Here is a 15166-nt window from a genome sequence, read left to right as displayed (position 1 = left end):
AATTAACTTACAGCTTGTCAGTTACCATCAAAACTACATGTGAAAGACATTGTGAGCAGATTATGGATCTCTGAATTAGCATCAAAGGCTTTTAAAAACTGAACTCATTATACTAAAAGAAATACTATAGCATAAACATTAAACATATTAAGATAGTGTTCTACAACCTACACAGATATTTTGTGTTGTTTCAGATGTTGTAGAGATATATACACCTTTTTCACTAAGGAAATTCAACTGTGCTTCTCAATTATAACTTCAGAGTTAACCAATACAAAGTGGATTTACTATATCAATCTGATTTAGTTTTAACGTTTAGAGTAACTACAGAAGATACTCTTACAAGCTTGAAAACCTCACAGAAGTTAAGAACTATCAAGTGTACTTATATGGCCTTAAATAACAAAAAGAAGTAATCAAATTTTAAAAGTTAATAGCAGTACAACTAAGTAATTTAAAAATGACAACAAAGCAATTTTTTCTACTTGAAAATCGCTATGTCCTAAATGAAATTCCTCTTCTTCCTAAGTGTATGCTTAAGAAAATGGTATTATTACAAATTATATTCTAAATTAAATGCTAAGATTCATTTCATCCTTCGTCTATGTTGTTTTACGAGTTCAAATTGCTATATAAACTAAAACTCAATAATGTACTTATATATTATCCCCCACCAATCACCTTTGTTGAATCCTGGTAACAATTTAACAATGTTAATATCGCAAACTTTATTCAAGTCCACATACAGAAAAGAACTTCACTCAAGTGCACATACAGAAAAGAACACAAACGATATGGCCATGGAATCTTCAAAGTGAACACATCCATGTAACCATCACCTACTTCAAGAAACAGAACATTATTGGCACCTCAGAAATGCCACCCAAGCCCCGCTTCCAGTCTATTCCACCCTGCAAAGGTAAAATTCAACTTTCAACAGCACAGATTAGTTTGGCTGCTTTTGAATTTTACATAAACGGAATCATATATTTTTTGTATCTGGCCTGTTTCATGTAACATGTTTATGAGACTCACAATTTTAAAAATTCCTTTTTTAAAATGAAAAGGCATATAAGAAAACGTGGTAATACAGACAAAATTTCCACTTCACGATCTTAACTCATCCTCCTAATAGCAACATTTACAAATAAAATCTCCATCAAATACTCATTGAAATTCCTCAAATCAAATATGGCATTCAACACACAGCACTTTTTAAAGGCTAAAAACGGGGCGGGGGGAATCCTGTATATTTTATAATATTAAAGCAATTCTCTAGAATATATTACCAAAGAAGAAAAAAATTTCTTTTGAACCATTTCAACCTTACAAACTTAAAGAACCAACAGAAAAAACAAACAACATACAGTATACATTAGAATATATATATTCTAGGCCAAAACTGATTCCCAGCTGTGTTCAGTTTATCTATCCCTCTGTGTTGTTTCTGATGACTTTACACAGACTCCAGATGCTGTGAATATATATGAGTGATGCAAGAAGCAGAGAGAAAGAAAATCTGGCAGGTCAAATTTGTTTCTGTAGCAAAATTAGATATCACAGCAAAGAGGAAACATATTTAACAAATTAAAACTTTAAGCTGAGATAACCAGGTTTAATAAAAATACTAACATTTGGGGATGAAGTATATTGATACATATTCTAAATCACACCACTTTTCAAAATCTGGTTATCAATCATATTCATAATTTGACATCTGTTAAAAATAATACATTTTCATAGTATCTCTCTATCCATCCGTAAAATAATAATTAAAAGTAAAATACATTTTTAAACCTCACCTGGTCAGTAACTACAACTCTTAAGGTGTTAACCTTCAATTTGTTGAGTTTGACAAATGTCTTCTTAAAGAAAGCTCTTGCTAATTCTGGCAGGTACAACTTCCCCAAGTATATTTTATTTTTTCTTTCTCTCCTAAAAAAAGTAAACAAAATAAAATATAATTATTTTGATAATTTAAGGAGGAAAACTTTATACCAAAATCTTTAAAAGAATCAAAATTCATAAAAATGAAGTAGAAATCAAAACTGTTTTTTAATAATCTTTTTCTGAGAGTATAGAATGATCTCCCTTACAGGGAGCTACAGAGCACAGTGATTAACCCTGTATCCAAATTTTATCTGTATGTTTCTCTCATGAACACTAACTTTGAAGACAGACATTTCAAAACTTTTAGTCTTTCCAGACATCTTTCCAAGAACAAAACAGGCTGGGCGCAGTGGCTCACGCCTGTAATCCCAGCACTTTGGGAGGCCAACGCGGGCGAATCACCTGAGGTCAGGAGTTGGAGACCAGCCTGGCTAACATGGTGAAACACTGTCTCTACTAAAAATACAAAAAAATTAGCCAGGCGTGGTGGCAGGCACCTGTAATCCCAGCTACTCAGGGGGCTGAGGCAGGAGAATCGCTTGAACCCCAGAGGTGGATTGCAATGAGCCGAGAACGCGCCATTGCACTCCAGCCTGGGCAACAAGAGTGAAACTCGGTCTCAGAAAAAAAAAAAAAAAAAGAATAAAATAAAAATTTACTTATATTTTTAAATAAAACAATTCATTCTATCATGTCATTACTGTGTAGGTTAATTGTACATTATTACAAATCTATCAAATAGTATGGAATATTAGTGGTTATTTTTCTTATACCCTGAAAATTTGCTATTTTATCATACTAGGAGGCATTAGTAGTCCATCATTTCTTAATCAACTATTCCAAAAACACTAAAATGACAAGAATATGGAAAAATGATAAGAACTGTCTAAAATAATGCAATAGTGAAAAAAATTATAGTTATTACATCATCCTTCCATTTTTATTATGTTGTCGAAAGCACTGACCCATCTTTCAAAAAGATATAGAACACTAGAGACTTCATCTCTGTAGTCTTTTTTTCAGTTTTCATTTAGCACAGTTAAGAAATCAGAATTTTTCATTTTAATAATGGCAAAAGGAAAAAAAGCAACAAAGAAAATGTTTCACATTACTACAAAATCAAAGATGAATGGGAAGGAGACAGATTATAGCACTCTAGTCTCCAATGATGACAATAAAATTAGCCAGGATTTACTAACTTCAGTACTACTGATATTCAGGACCAGATAATTTTTTGTTGTTCGTGGGGCTGTCTTGCGCATCATAGGATGTTTAACATCATCCCTAGCTCCACTAGACAAGAGCAGCACCTATCCAGCTGTGACAATCAAAAATGTCTCCAAGCTTTACCAAACGTCCCCGGGGGACAAATGTTTGAAGCCATTCTTGATTGTCTCAAAAATCACTCTCAATTGAGAACCACTGATATAAACAAAATTTCAGACTATGTATCTTGAGATGATAATACCCTAGATTAATTTTCTCAAACTTAAGAACCAATGAGTGCTGGGAACAGTTTGGCAGTTCCTCAAAAAGTTAAACATAGAATTACCACTTGATCCAGCAACTCCACTCATTGGTATATACCCCATAAAACTGAAAACAAATACTCGAAATAAGTTCATGTACATGCATGTTTACACCATCACTATTCACAATAGCCAAAAGGTGGAAACAGTCCAAATGTCCACCAAAAAATGAATGGATAAACAAATTCTACTATAAACACATATAGGAATATTGTAATATGAAATACTGTTCAGCTATAAAAAGGAATGAAGTACTACTTACTGGTACATGTTACAAGTTAGCTGAACCTCAAAATATCACACTATGTAAAAGAAGCCAGGCACAAAAGGTCACATGTTATGTGATTCCATGTATATGAAATATCCAGTAAATCCATAGAGACAGAATGCAGACTGGTGGTTATCAGTGGGTGGGGAAGGGAGGAAAATGGAGAAAGTGCTAAATGGCTAAGATATTTTTTTACCTTGGAATGACAGAAATGTTCTGGAACTAAACTGAGGTGGCAATGGCACACTGCGAATGGACAAAATGATACTAAACTGTTCACTTTAAAATGGTTAGTTTTATATTATGTGAATTTCCCCTTAATAGATTATTTTTTAAAGTGTCAATGAGTGAACAATATATTTCTAAAACCAAAAGAGTGACATTCTTACTCAGTTACTTATTCAACAAGAAAGGACTTCACACAAAATTTTGCAATAAGAATCTGTTTTCTAAAGAGATGTGTCACGTATTTTTTGATGTTTTATGATGTTGATACAGTTCACACATGGAAAAATGCTAAAGTGTACACAAATGTGAATAAAAGGAAATGGATAATGTAGAAATTTTAAAAATCATTGGACTAATTCTAAATGGTGCCTATAAATCTAAAAATATAAATGTTTTGCAATTATGAAGGAAAGATGGCCATCCTATCTTCAACAAAATTATGAGCTCTCAATGTTTTCAAAAATATTGCAATTGGGAGGATGAAAAAATTCTGGATATGGATGGTGGTGACAGTTACATAACACTGTGAATATACTTAATGCCACTAAACTGTACACCAGAAAGTTAGAATAGTAAATTTTATGTGATGCATATTTTCACATACACACACTCACAGGATGACAAATACAAGAACCAGAAGTAATAAGCTAGAGCCTACTAGAAATGTATTTGAAATACAGAACTGATCTACACAAGACAAGTATGTTCTAGGTTCATGCATGATGGCTGATGAGCAGTTCATTCAAACCATGATGCCCATTCAAAGGATGATATATGAAGATATATGTACCTTCAAAACCAAGAAAATACAGAATAAACACTTGTATTTAGGCTGGGCGTGGTGGCTCATGCCTGTAATCCCAGCAATTTGGGAGGCCAACGCAGGCAGATCACTTGAGGTCAGAAGCTCGAGACCAGCCTGGCCAACATGGCAAAACGCTGTCTCTACTAAAAATACAAAAATTAGCCAGACATAGTGGCATACGCCTGTAATCCCAGCTACTGGGGAGGCTGAGGTAGGAGGACCACTTGAACCCAGGAGGTGGAGGTTGCAGTAAGCCAAGGTGGTACCACTGCACTCCAGCCTGGGCGACACAGCAAGACTCCATCTCAAAAATAAATAAATTAATTAATTAATTAATTAAAATAAAAATTTGTATTTGCTATGTTTAAGCTTTACTAACATTTCTAATACAGTTGTTTTTTCACTATCCTTTTATGGTCTACTGGGCCTAGATGGTAAATGGCGATGACTAATGACTATTTTGCCTGGTACATGAGAGTCAAGTACTATGACTCTACAGTCAGAGTGCCAGATTCAAATACTGGCTCTAACACTTACAAGTTCCATGTCCTTGAGTAAATTACCTCTCTCCTCCTCAGTTTCCTCATCTGCAAAATGGAGATCTATCTCACAGAGCCATTTAGAAGATTAACAAAAACAATGGACACACAAAAAAACATTTAACACAATGCTTATCATATAGTAAGCATATAATAAACACTAGCTACTGTCATCGGCAACCCCATCCTGAGCATGGCTACCAACACAGATCCTTCTTCCTCACATAGTTTGCCACTTACTGGGTTTCAAAATGCTGGGCATATTTCACATTACTAAATCACACTGGAGATAGGGACTTGCATTTCGCAGAATTTAGCAGAAAGACTCACAAAGTGAATGTGTTATACTTAACATAAAAGGGAACACTTTCAATTCTTAGAAATAAAAGCAATAAAAAGGTCGATGGATCTAAACCAAGTTTTTACAGCTATCAAAAAGTAGAAGACTCAAAAGCTCATTCATGATATAATTAACTTTATGGAAAATATTATCAGACAATATGAATAAAGTGTTTATACCTAACATAATGTCATCCATACAGTAATATTTAGAATCCTAATTGGTAAAAATAGTACAAAAAAGGTATCAGTACTTTCAAAAGTTGATTACTTTCCACTTTTTCTTTCTCACTTTATGTCTGATTAGAACCTGATATTGCTAGATCATGTCCATGCTGGATTTAAAATAAATCAATTTGTGGCCAGGTGCAGTGGCTCATGCCTGTAATCCCAGCACTTTGGGAGGCCGAGGGGGGCAGATCACTTGAGGTCAGGGGTTCAAGACCAGCCTGGCCAACATGGCAAAACCCCGTCTCTACTGAAAACACAAAAATTAGCTGGGCGTGGTGACAGGTGCTTATAATCCCAGCTACTCAGGAGGCTGAGGCAGGAGAATCACTTGAACCCAGAAGGTGGAAGTTACAGTGAGCTGAGATCGCGCCACTGCACTCCAGCCTGGGTGACAGAACGATACTCCATCTCAAAAAAAAAAAAAAAAATTATTTTTCAGACTGATGCTCAATACTTTTCAAGCTACTCCGTATTTCTTATCTTACTGTATTTCTAATTCCTCTGTTTTCTTATTTGTGCAAAGTAGTTAAAACTTCATATTCTCACTTTCTTAAGGACTTTTTTCCAGTGGAAGATCGTGAGTGAGTCAACATTAAATTTAATTATATAAATAGGATTTTGAAAGCAACATTTCCGCAACTTAGAAGAGTGAGAATGGCGGCTGGGCACGGTGGCTCACACCTGTAATCCCAGCACTTTGGGAGGCCGAGGCAGTTGGATCACCTGAGGTCAGGAGTTTGAGACCAGCCTGGCCAACATGGCAAAACCTGGTCTCTACTAAAAATATAAAAACTAGCCGGGCGTGATGGCAGGCACCTGTAATCCCAGCTAGGCAGGCTGAGGCAGCCTGGGAGGTGGAGGCTGCAGTGAGCCAAGACCGCACCACTGCACTCCAGCCTGGGCAACAGAGCAAAGTTTCATCTCAAAAAAAAAAAAAAAAAAGGAAGAGTGAGAACAGACTCATCATAATAATCTATTATGGAGTCTCCTAATTTCAGCATCCATCTGTATCTGTGGGGAATTGGTTCCAGGATACCAAAATCATGGATACACAAGTCTCGCATATAAAATGGCATAGTACCCTATTTGCATATAACCTATGCACATCCTCCTATATACTTTAAAATCATTTTTAGATTACTCATAATAACTAATACAATTAAATACAATACAAATAGTTATACTATATTGCTTAGGGAATAATGAAAAAAAATGTCTATACATGTTCAATATAGATGCAATTTTTTTTTTTCCTTTTTTGAGACAGAGTCTCGCTCTGTTGCCCAGGCTGGAGTGTAGTGTCGCAATCTCAGCTCACTGAAACCTCTGCCTCCAAGGTTCAAACGATTCTCCTTCCTCAGCCTGTCCAGTAGCTGGGATTACAGGCACACGCCACCATGCCCGGCTAATTTTTGTATTTTTGTATTTTTAGTAGAGAAGGGGTTTCGCCATGTTGGCCAGACTGGAACTCCTGACCTCAGGTGATCCTGAGCCTCAGCCTCCCAAAGTGCTGGGATTACAGGCGTGAGCCACCACGCCTGGCCTAGATGCAACTTTTTTCCAAATATTTTCAATTTGTAGTTGGTTGAATCTACAGATGCGGAACCCATAGATATGGAGGGCTGACTCAAGAAATTTAGTGGCATGCACTGAGAGAATTCATAATCTATCGGGGCAGGTGGGTAGAAGAAGATTGACACAAACCCATAAAAAATATGTAAAGGGAAAGGACAGCAGTGTAGAGTGAAAAAGGCTCTTGAACCAGTTGACCTCAATTTGAATCCGGCGTCACCACCTACTCACTATATGACACTAATTTTTACCCTCTTCTAGACTCTAGACCTCATTTATAAAGTGGGGATAACACCTACTTTGCAAGTCTGTTGTAAAAATACGTCCAAAGCAATTTATAGTGCCTGGAACATCCAAGGTACTCAATAAATGTTGTCGTTGCTATTCTTGTTATAATTGTTATTATTATCATTTTAGAACTAGAAGAGATTATTTAATCAAGTTCTCCCATTTCACAAATAAGGTCACCAAAGTATCACACACAAAGCAGAACATGAAATGTCAAAATGACTGCAACAAACAGGGAATATGACAAGTTCCTGAGCAAGAAATCACATGGATATTCAGGCAAGGCTTTCACAGGTGGACACTGAATTATTAAATGAACGTTACTACAAAATTGAAAATTAAAAAAGCACAATTGCTTCTTGTTACTGCAATAAGAGGACTAGATTAAATAATCTCTTCCACTTCTAAGATAATAACAATAACAACAGCAATAATATTTATTGATTTTCATACATATGGTTCACAAACTATATATTAGCAAGCACATGGTTTACATGGCCAGTATAAAAATAAGATGAACCCATGTCAAACAGATTAAAATTCAGCTTTTTTTTTTTTTTTTTGAGACAAAGTCTCACTCTGTTGCCCAAGCTGGAGTGCAGTTGCGCGATCTTGGCTCACTGCAACCTCCACCTCCCAGGTTCCACCTCCAGCCTCCTGAGGTAGCTGGGAATACAGGCACGTGCCACCATGCCCGGCTGATTTTTTTATACTTTTAGTAGAGACGGGGTTTCACTATGTTAGCCAGGCTAGTCTTGGCCAGGCTGCATCATCTCATGATCTGCCCACCTCAGCCTCCCAAAGTGCTGGGATTACAGGCGTGAGCCACCGCACCCGGCCTAAATTAAAATGGCAATATATTATTTACCAAGCACTTTAGGCTGAAAAAAAAACAAAAAACTCCCAAAGTCAACAGGTGAAGCATCAATAAAAGATCATAACTTGAAAACTTTCTTCCCTTGGCAAGATTTAGGGACAAATTCAAGACAACATTTAGCCTTTTTCACTAAATAGCACTTCACTAAACACACCTTAACTGTAGTTAATTCAGAACCACTATATATCTTAACCTCTAAACTTCAAATGAGTCTGCTGGTAGGTAGCCTTACGTGACAGGAAGGCCACCATTATATTAATCATCTCCACTAAAACTGTGTTCATGTTTTTGTTATTTCTACAGTATCAGTGCATGTCTTGCTGCTTTTCTCAAACACATTAAGTCAGAAGCACTAAAAAAACACTTGTGACCAGTGGAACAAAATCACTTTCACACTATAACTCTATTTTATGCTCATTTTTAAACACTTTCCCCTGCCTTTCCATAAAATTTTTATCAACTTATATTACCATTTTCTCGAGAATTTTTCCTTCAGTCACTAGGTTTATAGACTCAAAAGTTTACATTCTTTTTCTTTTGACAGACACAGAGCTACATCCCCAGGAAAATTAAGTTGCAAGATGTAACACACGGTAGCAGATTTCTACTTTACTTAAAACGAGAAATGTAATCAATTCACCAACAATTACTCAACTAGTATGATATTGAAAGTAAGTTAACAGGCATAGTAGCACACTTTGTTTTTAAGATATTCAAGGTCCAAAAGCAGTGTATCTGCAGGGCTTTTGTTTACTTTTTGGAGGGAGCTGAAAACCTAACACTAACAGAAAAAGGGTTAAGGCTTACAGGAAGGACAAGAGATAAAACAAACGTATTCAATGGGAAAGTTAATTCTACTCTCTCTCCCTTGTTTCCCCGGTCTGCTTTGAAAAACTTCAAAGCAGACCGGGTAACAACTATGGATAGAGCACAGACAAACAGGCCATAAACAAGGATTCTCTCTATATAGAGGGAAGAGGTTCCCATGATGTGAATTCGGCCAAACAGAAAAGAATGGAGAAAGGAGACGACATCCAGACCTGACCCTGCCAGAGAGCCCTGAGAGCAGGCGAAGAGAATGAAGGAGCCCGGGCTCCTCCCTCGCGGCCCAGGCCTCCTGTGGCAACTCAGCTGGGCAACGTGACTCAGGAAAGCACGGGGCTGGCGGCGGCCTAGCACGGCTGCCTCCCCAGACCTCCCAGGCCTGCCTTCTGGGTCTTACCTGAAGACGGGCGGGAGCCAGATGCCGCGATATGGACCCTTGTCTTGCCTCTGTGGTGACGCGAAGACAGAGGCAACAGCAGCAGCGGCGCAGACCCGACGCGGCTCTGTCTGCAAACCGGCGATGAATCAGCCCGATTCCATTCAAAAGAGTTGCCCGGGCCTCCGCCGCGAAGCACTTCCGGGTTCACTAGTTTGCTTCGGCTTCCGTTCCCCGACGGCCAATTGGAGACGACGGGGAGTCAGGCGGATGTCCAGGAGGAGCGCTTGGGATAGACGGCGCGGGCGGCCAGGCGTCTCCTGTCTCCGGCAGGACTGTGAGGCGGCACTTAGCGCCCTGGTCGCTCGCGCCCCGCCGACGCCTCCTTTTTCTCTCCCTACCTCTGCGCTCTCCGGCCGCCGCTGAGATCTGGGACGGCGGCACATCCAGCCCGGGAGACGACTGGCTAGGAAATGGAACTGTTAGTATTTTGAAGCCCAGATCCCCTTTCGTTTTGGTGTTCACTACTATTATTGCCCTCCTCAAAAACTAAAAGGTTCATTTGAGCTAGATTTAACTTGGTTATCTGAGAAGAAAATTTTTTTAAAAGAGGGGGGATGGTGTGATTAGAGGGGACCGGTAAGACGCCGTTTTCTGTAAGTCCGATTTATCCACCTCTTGTCATTATTGCTTTGCAAGGATTGGATTTCAGGGAAAACTAATGTTTCCCAAATGTTGAAACCACCTATTTTAAGCCGAGTTTAGTTTACAGGGTTTAAAGAGTCATTTATTCACATTTCTCCATGTAATTATCGGCAATCACGTTTTACTCATGATCTACTTTGTGCTAGGCTTTCAAAAAGCAAAGTTGCAGAAGATACACTTGACAAGTTGATATTACACTCTAGGTCTAGGTACAGTCTCTGTTTAAGGCAGCTTGCTTGCCACGTTCCTGTCACTTTCTCAAGTATGTTCCAAATAACAAGCATCTTTAAAGCATTCCTAAATCAAGAATGGTGATGAATCTACTGGACAGAGGGTGAGGAAAGATTACAGCGCCTGGATCCAAACTGTGATTTGAGTAGCACAATTGCTTTAAGATATTAATACCTTTAAAAACACAAAGATTATTTTACTCATAGGTAATATTTGGATCCACATCTTTATGCTTCCCCCCCAAACCTATGCCTCTCTATTCATTTTTTATGGGAGGAGGGGGTAACCCCGTCCTCCAAATAATTTTCCTAATCAGAAACTTAAGAGTATGAACACTTGCCTCTTTTTCATCTCTCCCCACTGTAGAAACCATGAAATGTGTAATCTCCATAACAGCTTTTCCAATCCACCACTTCCCCTTCTAAATACTCCCCACTTTGGCCTTAACTCAGACCTTCCTCACTTCTTTTTTATTTTATTTTATTTTATATGTATTTATTTATTAATGCATTTTCGAGTTAGGGTCTTGCTTTGTCACGCAGGCTGGAGTGCAGTGGCGCCATCTGGGCTCACTGCAACATCCCCTTCCCCAGGCTCAGGCAACCCTCCCACTTCAGCCTCCCAGGTAGCTAGGGCTACAGGCGCTTGCCACCATGCCCAGTTAATTTTTATTTATGTTTTTATTTATTTTATTTTTTTAGTAGAGACAGGATTTCACCATGTTCCCCAGGCTACTTTTTTAGAATGCTCTTTGATCTTTCCGCCTTCAGTCTGATTCCTTTTAATCCATTCTCCACCTCATTGGTAAAAATTTTTGTGCTATATGTCGTCATGCTCCTTCTTTATTTAAAATTCCACTAGTGGCTCCCCATAACATTCATTATAAAGGTCAAAAAAAAAAAAAACCCTTAAACTTTGTTTGGAGCACCTTTTGCTCCAGCCATACTAAAGTATTTAGCTGGGGAATAAGATGTCCATAGGGCTTTGAAAAACGCTAACATATTCCTGAGATTGTAGAAGGTGCTTAGGGTGTGCACATGTCTAGGGTTATGTGAACACTCAAGATAGGCCTGAGAAGGCCCTGAGCTCTAACCTCTGGGTGACCTTGAGGCACTACAGAAGCAAGAAGTGAAGGCTAAGGCAGAATTATTTGGTTGGTTGGTGCAAAAAATTGCGGTTTTGTCATTTCAACGAAATTACTTTGGTACCAACCTAATGTAAAGTGCTTGGCTGATTGTTGAAGGCTTGTCCCAACGTAAGTATTAAACCCCTCAGGAAAGGCTGGGAGATTTTTTGGTTGAAGGTGTTTAAGAAAACCTGTCTCTCTAATCATTAGTTGACCGCTAAGCTAACTGAGCAGAAACCTGAGTGGTCACACACAATAAACAATGCAGACTTTAAAGAATTCATTCATAAGCTAGGTGCGGTGGCACACGTGTAGTCCCAGCTACTCAGTAAACTAAGGCCAGAGGATCCCTTGAGTCACCAACTCAGACCCTATCTCTAAAAAAAAAAAAAAAAGAATGAGTTCAGAAAAGTCACTAAATCAACAACTGCTACAACAAACAGAAATAACAGTGAAGCTTGGGGAGTGGGTAGAATCTGATTTCCAGTGTTGCACATTATATTATTTAAAATGTTCAGTTTTCAAAATAGTTAAGATACATGCAAAGAAACAAGAATGTATGGCTCATACACAGGATAAAAATTAATCAATAGAAACTCACCCGAGGAAGCCTACATGCTGGACTTACTAGATAAAAAGGCTTTAAATCAGATATTTTCAATATGTTACAAAGCTAAAGGAAACCATGTCTAAAGAACTAGAGGAAAGTATGAGATGTTTCATCAAATAGATGATAAAGACAAATCATTTTTTAAAACCCAAATAATTCTGGAGTTAAAAAGTATAATATGCCATGACAGAGACAAATTTTAAAATTTTTTTAAAAAATAAAATAACAAAAAGGTATAATAAAGTGAAAAGTTTACTAGAGGGGCTCAACCCCAGATTTGAGCAGGGAGAAAAAAAAATCAGCAAACTTCAATATAGGTCAGTTGAGATGATCTAGTCTGGGCAACAGATTGAAAAGAGAAAGAAGAAACATGAACAAGCCTCAAAGTCCTGTGGGACACAATCAAGCACACCAACGTGCGCGTAATGGGAGTTTCAGAAGGAGAGGAGAAAAAGAAAAGGGCAGGCATAATACTTGAATAAAAGAATGGCCAAAAACTTTCTAAATTTAATGAGAAATATTTATCTACACATCCAAGAAGCTTAACAAATGCCAAGTGACATAAACAAATCCACACCTCAACACACTGTAATTAACCGATTAAAAGTCAAGGGCAAAGAGAGACTCTTGAAAGTGGCCACTTTCAAGAAGAAAAGCCACAAAGAGAGAAGCCACTCATCACATAATCCTCCATAAGATTTACAGTTGATGCCATGAAAGCCGAAAGGCAGGGGATGACATACTCAACGTGCTGAAAGAAAAAGATCATCAAGTAAGAATTTTACCTCCAGAAAAACTATCCTTCAAAAATGAAGGCGGTATTAATACTTTCCCAAAATGTATGTATATACAAAGATAGAATTTGTCACTAGGACATTTTCCTTGCAAGAAATACTAAAGGGAGTCCTTCAGAATTAAATTGACACTAGACAGTAATTCAAATTCACATGAAGGAATAAAGAACACTTGTAAAACTAACTACATAAGTAAATATAAAAGTATAATTTTTTTATTTGTGACTCATTTTTCTATTTTATTTAAAAGACAATTGCATGAAGCAATAATTATAAGTCTATATGGGCTTATTGTAAGATATTAATATGACAGTAACAGAAGGGAGAGGAAGGAGGGAAAGAATAATGGAGGAACGAAGCCATATAGTAGCAAGTCTTTGTGTACTATTGAAATAAAGTTGTTATTAATCCAAACTAGATTGTTATAACTTGTTAATTATAATCCCCAGAGCAACTGCTAAGAAAATACTTTTAAAATATGTGAATAAAGGACAAGGAAATTAAAATGGCATACTTGAAAATATATATTTAACACAACAAAAGGCAGCAGGAATTAAGAAATAGAGGAATAAAAAAGACACAGGACATAAAGAAAACATCGCAAAATGACAAATGTAAATTCTACCTTATCGATGTCAACAATCCAAAGGATTTTCCTTAAAAAGGAAAGAGGCTGGGCGCAGTGGCTCACACCTGTAATCACAGCACTTTGAGAGGCCAAGGCTGGAGGATTGCTTGAGTCCAGGAGTTTGAGACGAGCCTGGGCAACATTCTAAAACCCCATCTCCACTAAAAAATACAAAAAATTACCCAGGTGTGGTGGCACATGCCTGCAGTCCCAACTGCTTAGGCAACTGAGGTAAGAGGATCGCTTGAGTCCAGGAAATCAAGTCCGAAGTGAGCCCCGATCATGCCACTACACTCCAGCCTTGGTGACACAGTGAGACCCTGTCACAAAAAAAAAAAAAAAAAAAAAAGAGACTTTATTCCAGTGAATAGTTTGTAGTCTTTTGTACCAAACAAAGGTGTTATTCAAGAAAACAAATAGGATTGTCTTCTTTAGAGAAAGTTCGCACCCAGGTTCCCCCTCTGCTTTGCTATGCAAATGAGGAATAAAAGCTTGTTTAGTTTTGATTGGTTGATGCAGGTCACAGTGTATCAGTTAGGTCCAGGTGGTGAAAAGAGACTTTCTAGCAGTTGTTGATTGAGGCAGTGTAAACAGGAACAGACAGCCATGAATGACCCAAAGTCTCATAAGCTTGCTGGTTCTCTCAGAATACAGAGTACATGTGTGACCTCCAGTCAGCAAATGGCTGCTTGGCTCCATTTTGAATTTAGGACCAGTTAGCCACTCAGGATCCATCTTGAAAGATTAGCTCTTTCAGGATTCACATCAGTCAGTATATTAAATATAAATGGAATAAAAACTCCAATTAAAAGGTAGAGATTGACAGAATACACTTAAAAAAAAATCTAGCTATATCTATCCACAGAGTTACACTTTAGATTCAGTGACACAGGTTGAAAGTAAAAGGATGAAAAAAAGTACGATCTACATAGTCACTAAAATAGCACAACCACTTTAGAAATTGTCCTGGCATTTAAAAAATAAAAATGCAATTATCATTTGACCTAGCAGTCCCACTTTATATTTACCAAAAATAAATACAAACATGTGCCCACACGAAGACTCTTGACCGCAACAGTTCATAGCAACTTTACTAATAAAAGCCCTAAACTGGACACAATCTAAATGTTTGCCAGCTGGTGAATAAATAACATCTGGTATGTCTTTACAATGCAATATTAACAATAAAAAGGAAACTACTAATATATGCAAGAATAAGGATGAATTTCAAAAACATCACGCTGCGGAAAAGTAAGATGTGAAAGAGTGAATACTGTACAATACCCCTTAAAAGGACTGTAAACA

At 37.7% G+C, this 15166-nt stretch overlaps 1 protein-coding gene across 3 annotated transcripts in view; it reads right to left on the bottom strand.

The window, feature by feature from the left end:
• The window catches only part of PSMD14 (proteasome 26S subunit, non-ATPase 14), a 106641-nt gene extending 92457 nt beyond the window's left edge, over nt 1–14184 (bottom strand). For 2 of the 3 annotated variants that reach the window (XM_003820943.5, XM_034954380.3), the window contains exons 1-2: nt 9789–14184; nt 1803–1935 (exon numbers count right to left, since the gene is read on the bottom strand). The gene's annotated coding sequence lies outside the window, so the exon portion shown is untranslated. The remainder of the gene's footprint in view (nt 1–1802; nt 1936–9788) is intronic. The other variant, XM_008974415.4, reaches the window with a different exon arrangement.
• Nucleotides 14185–15166: the final 982 nt, after the last annotated feature.

Source organism: Pan paniscus, chromosome 13, assembly GCF_029289425.2.
Source record: "Pan paniscus chromosome 13, NHGRI_mPanPan1-v2.0_pri, whole genome shotgun sequence".
NCBI lineage: Eukaryota > Metazoa > Chordata > Mammalia > Primates > Hominidae > Pan > Pan paniscus.
Note: the sequence above shows the minus strand (reverse complement) of the source record. Positions and strands in the feature narration are given on the sequence as shown.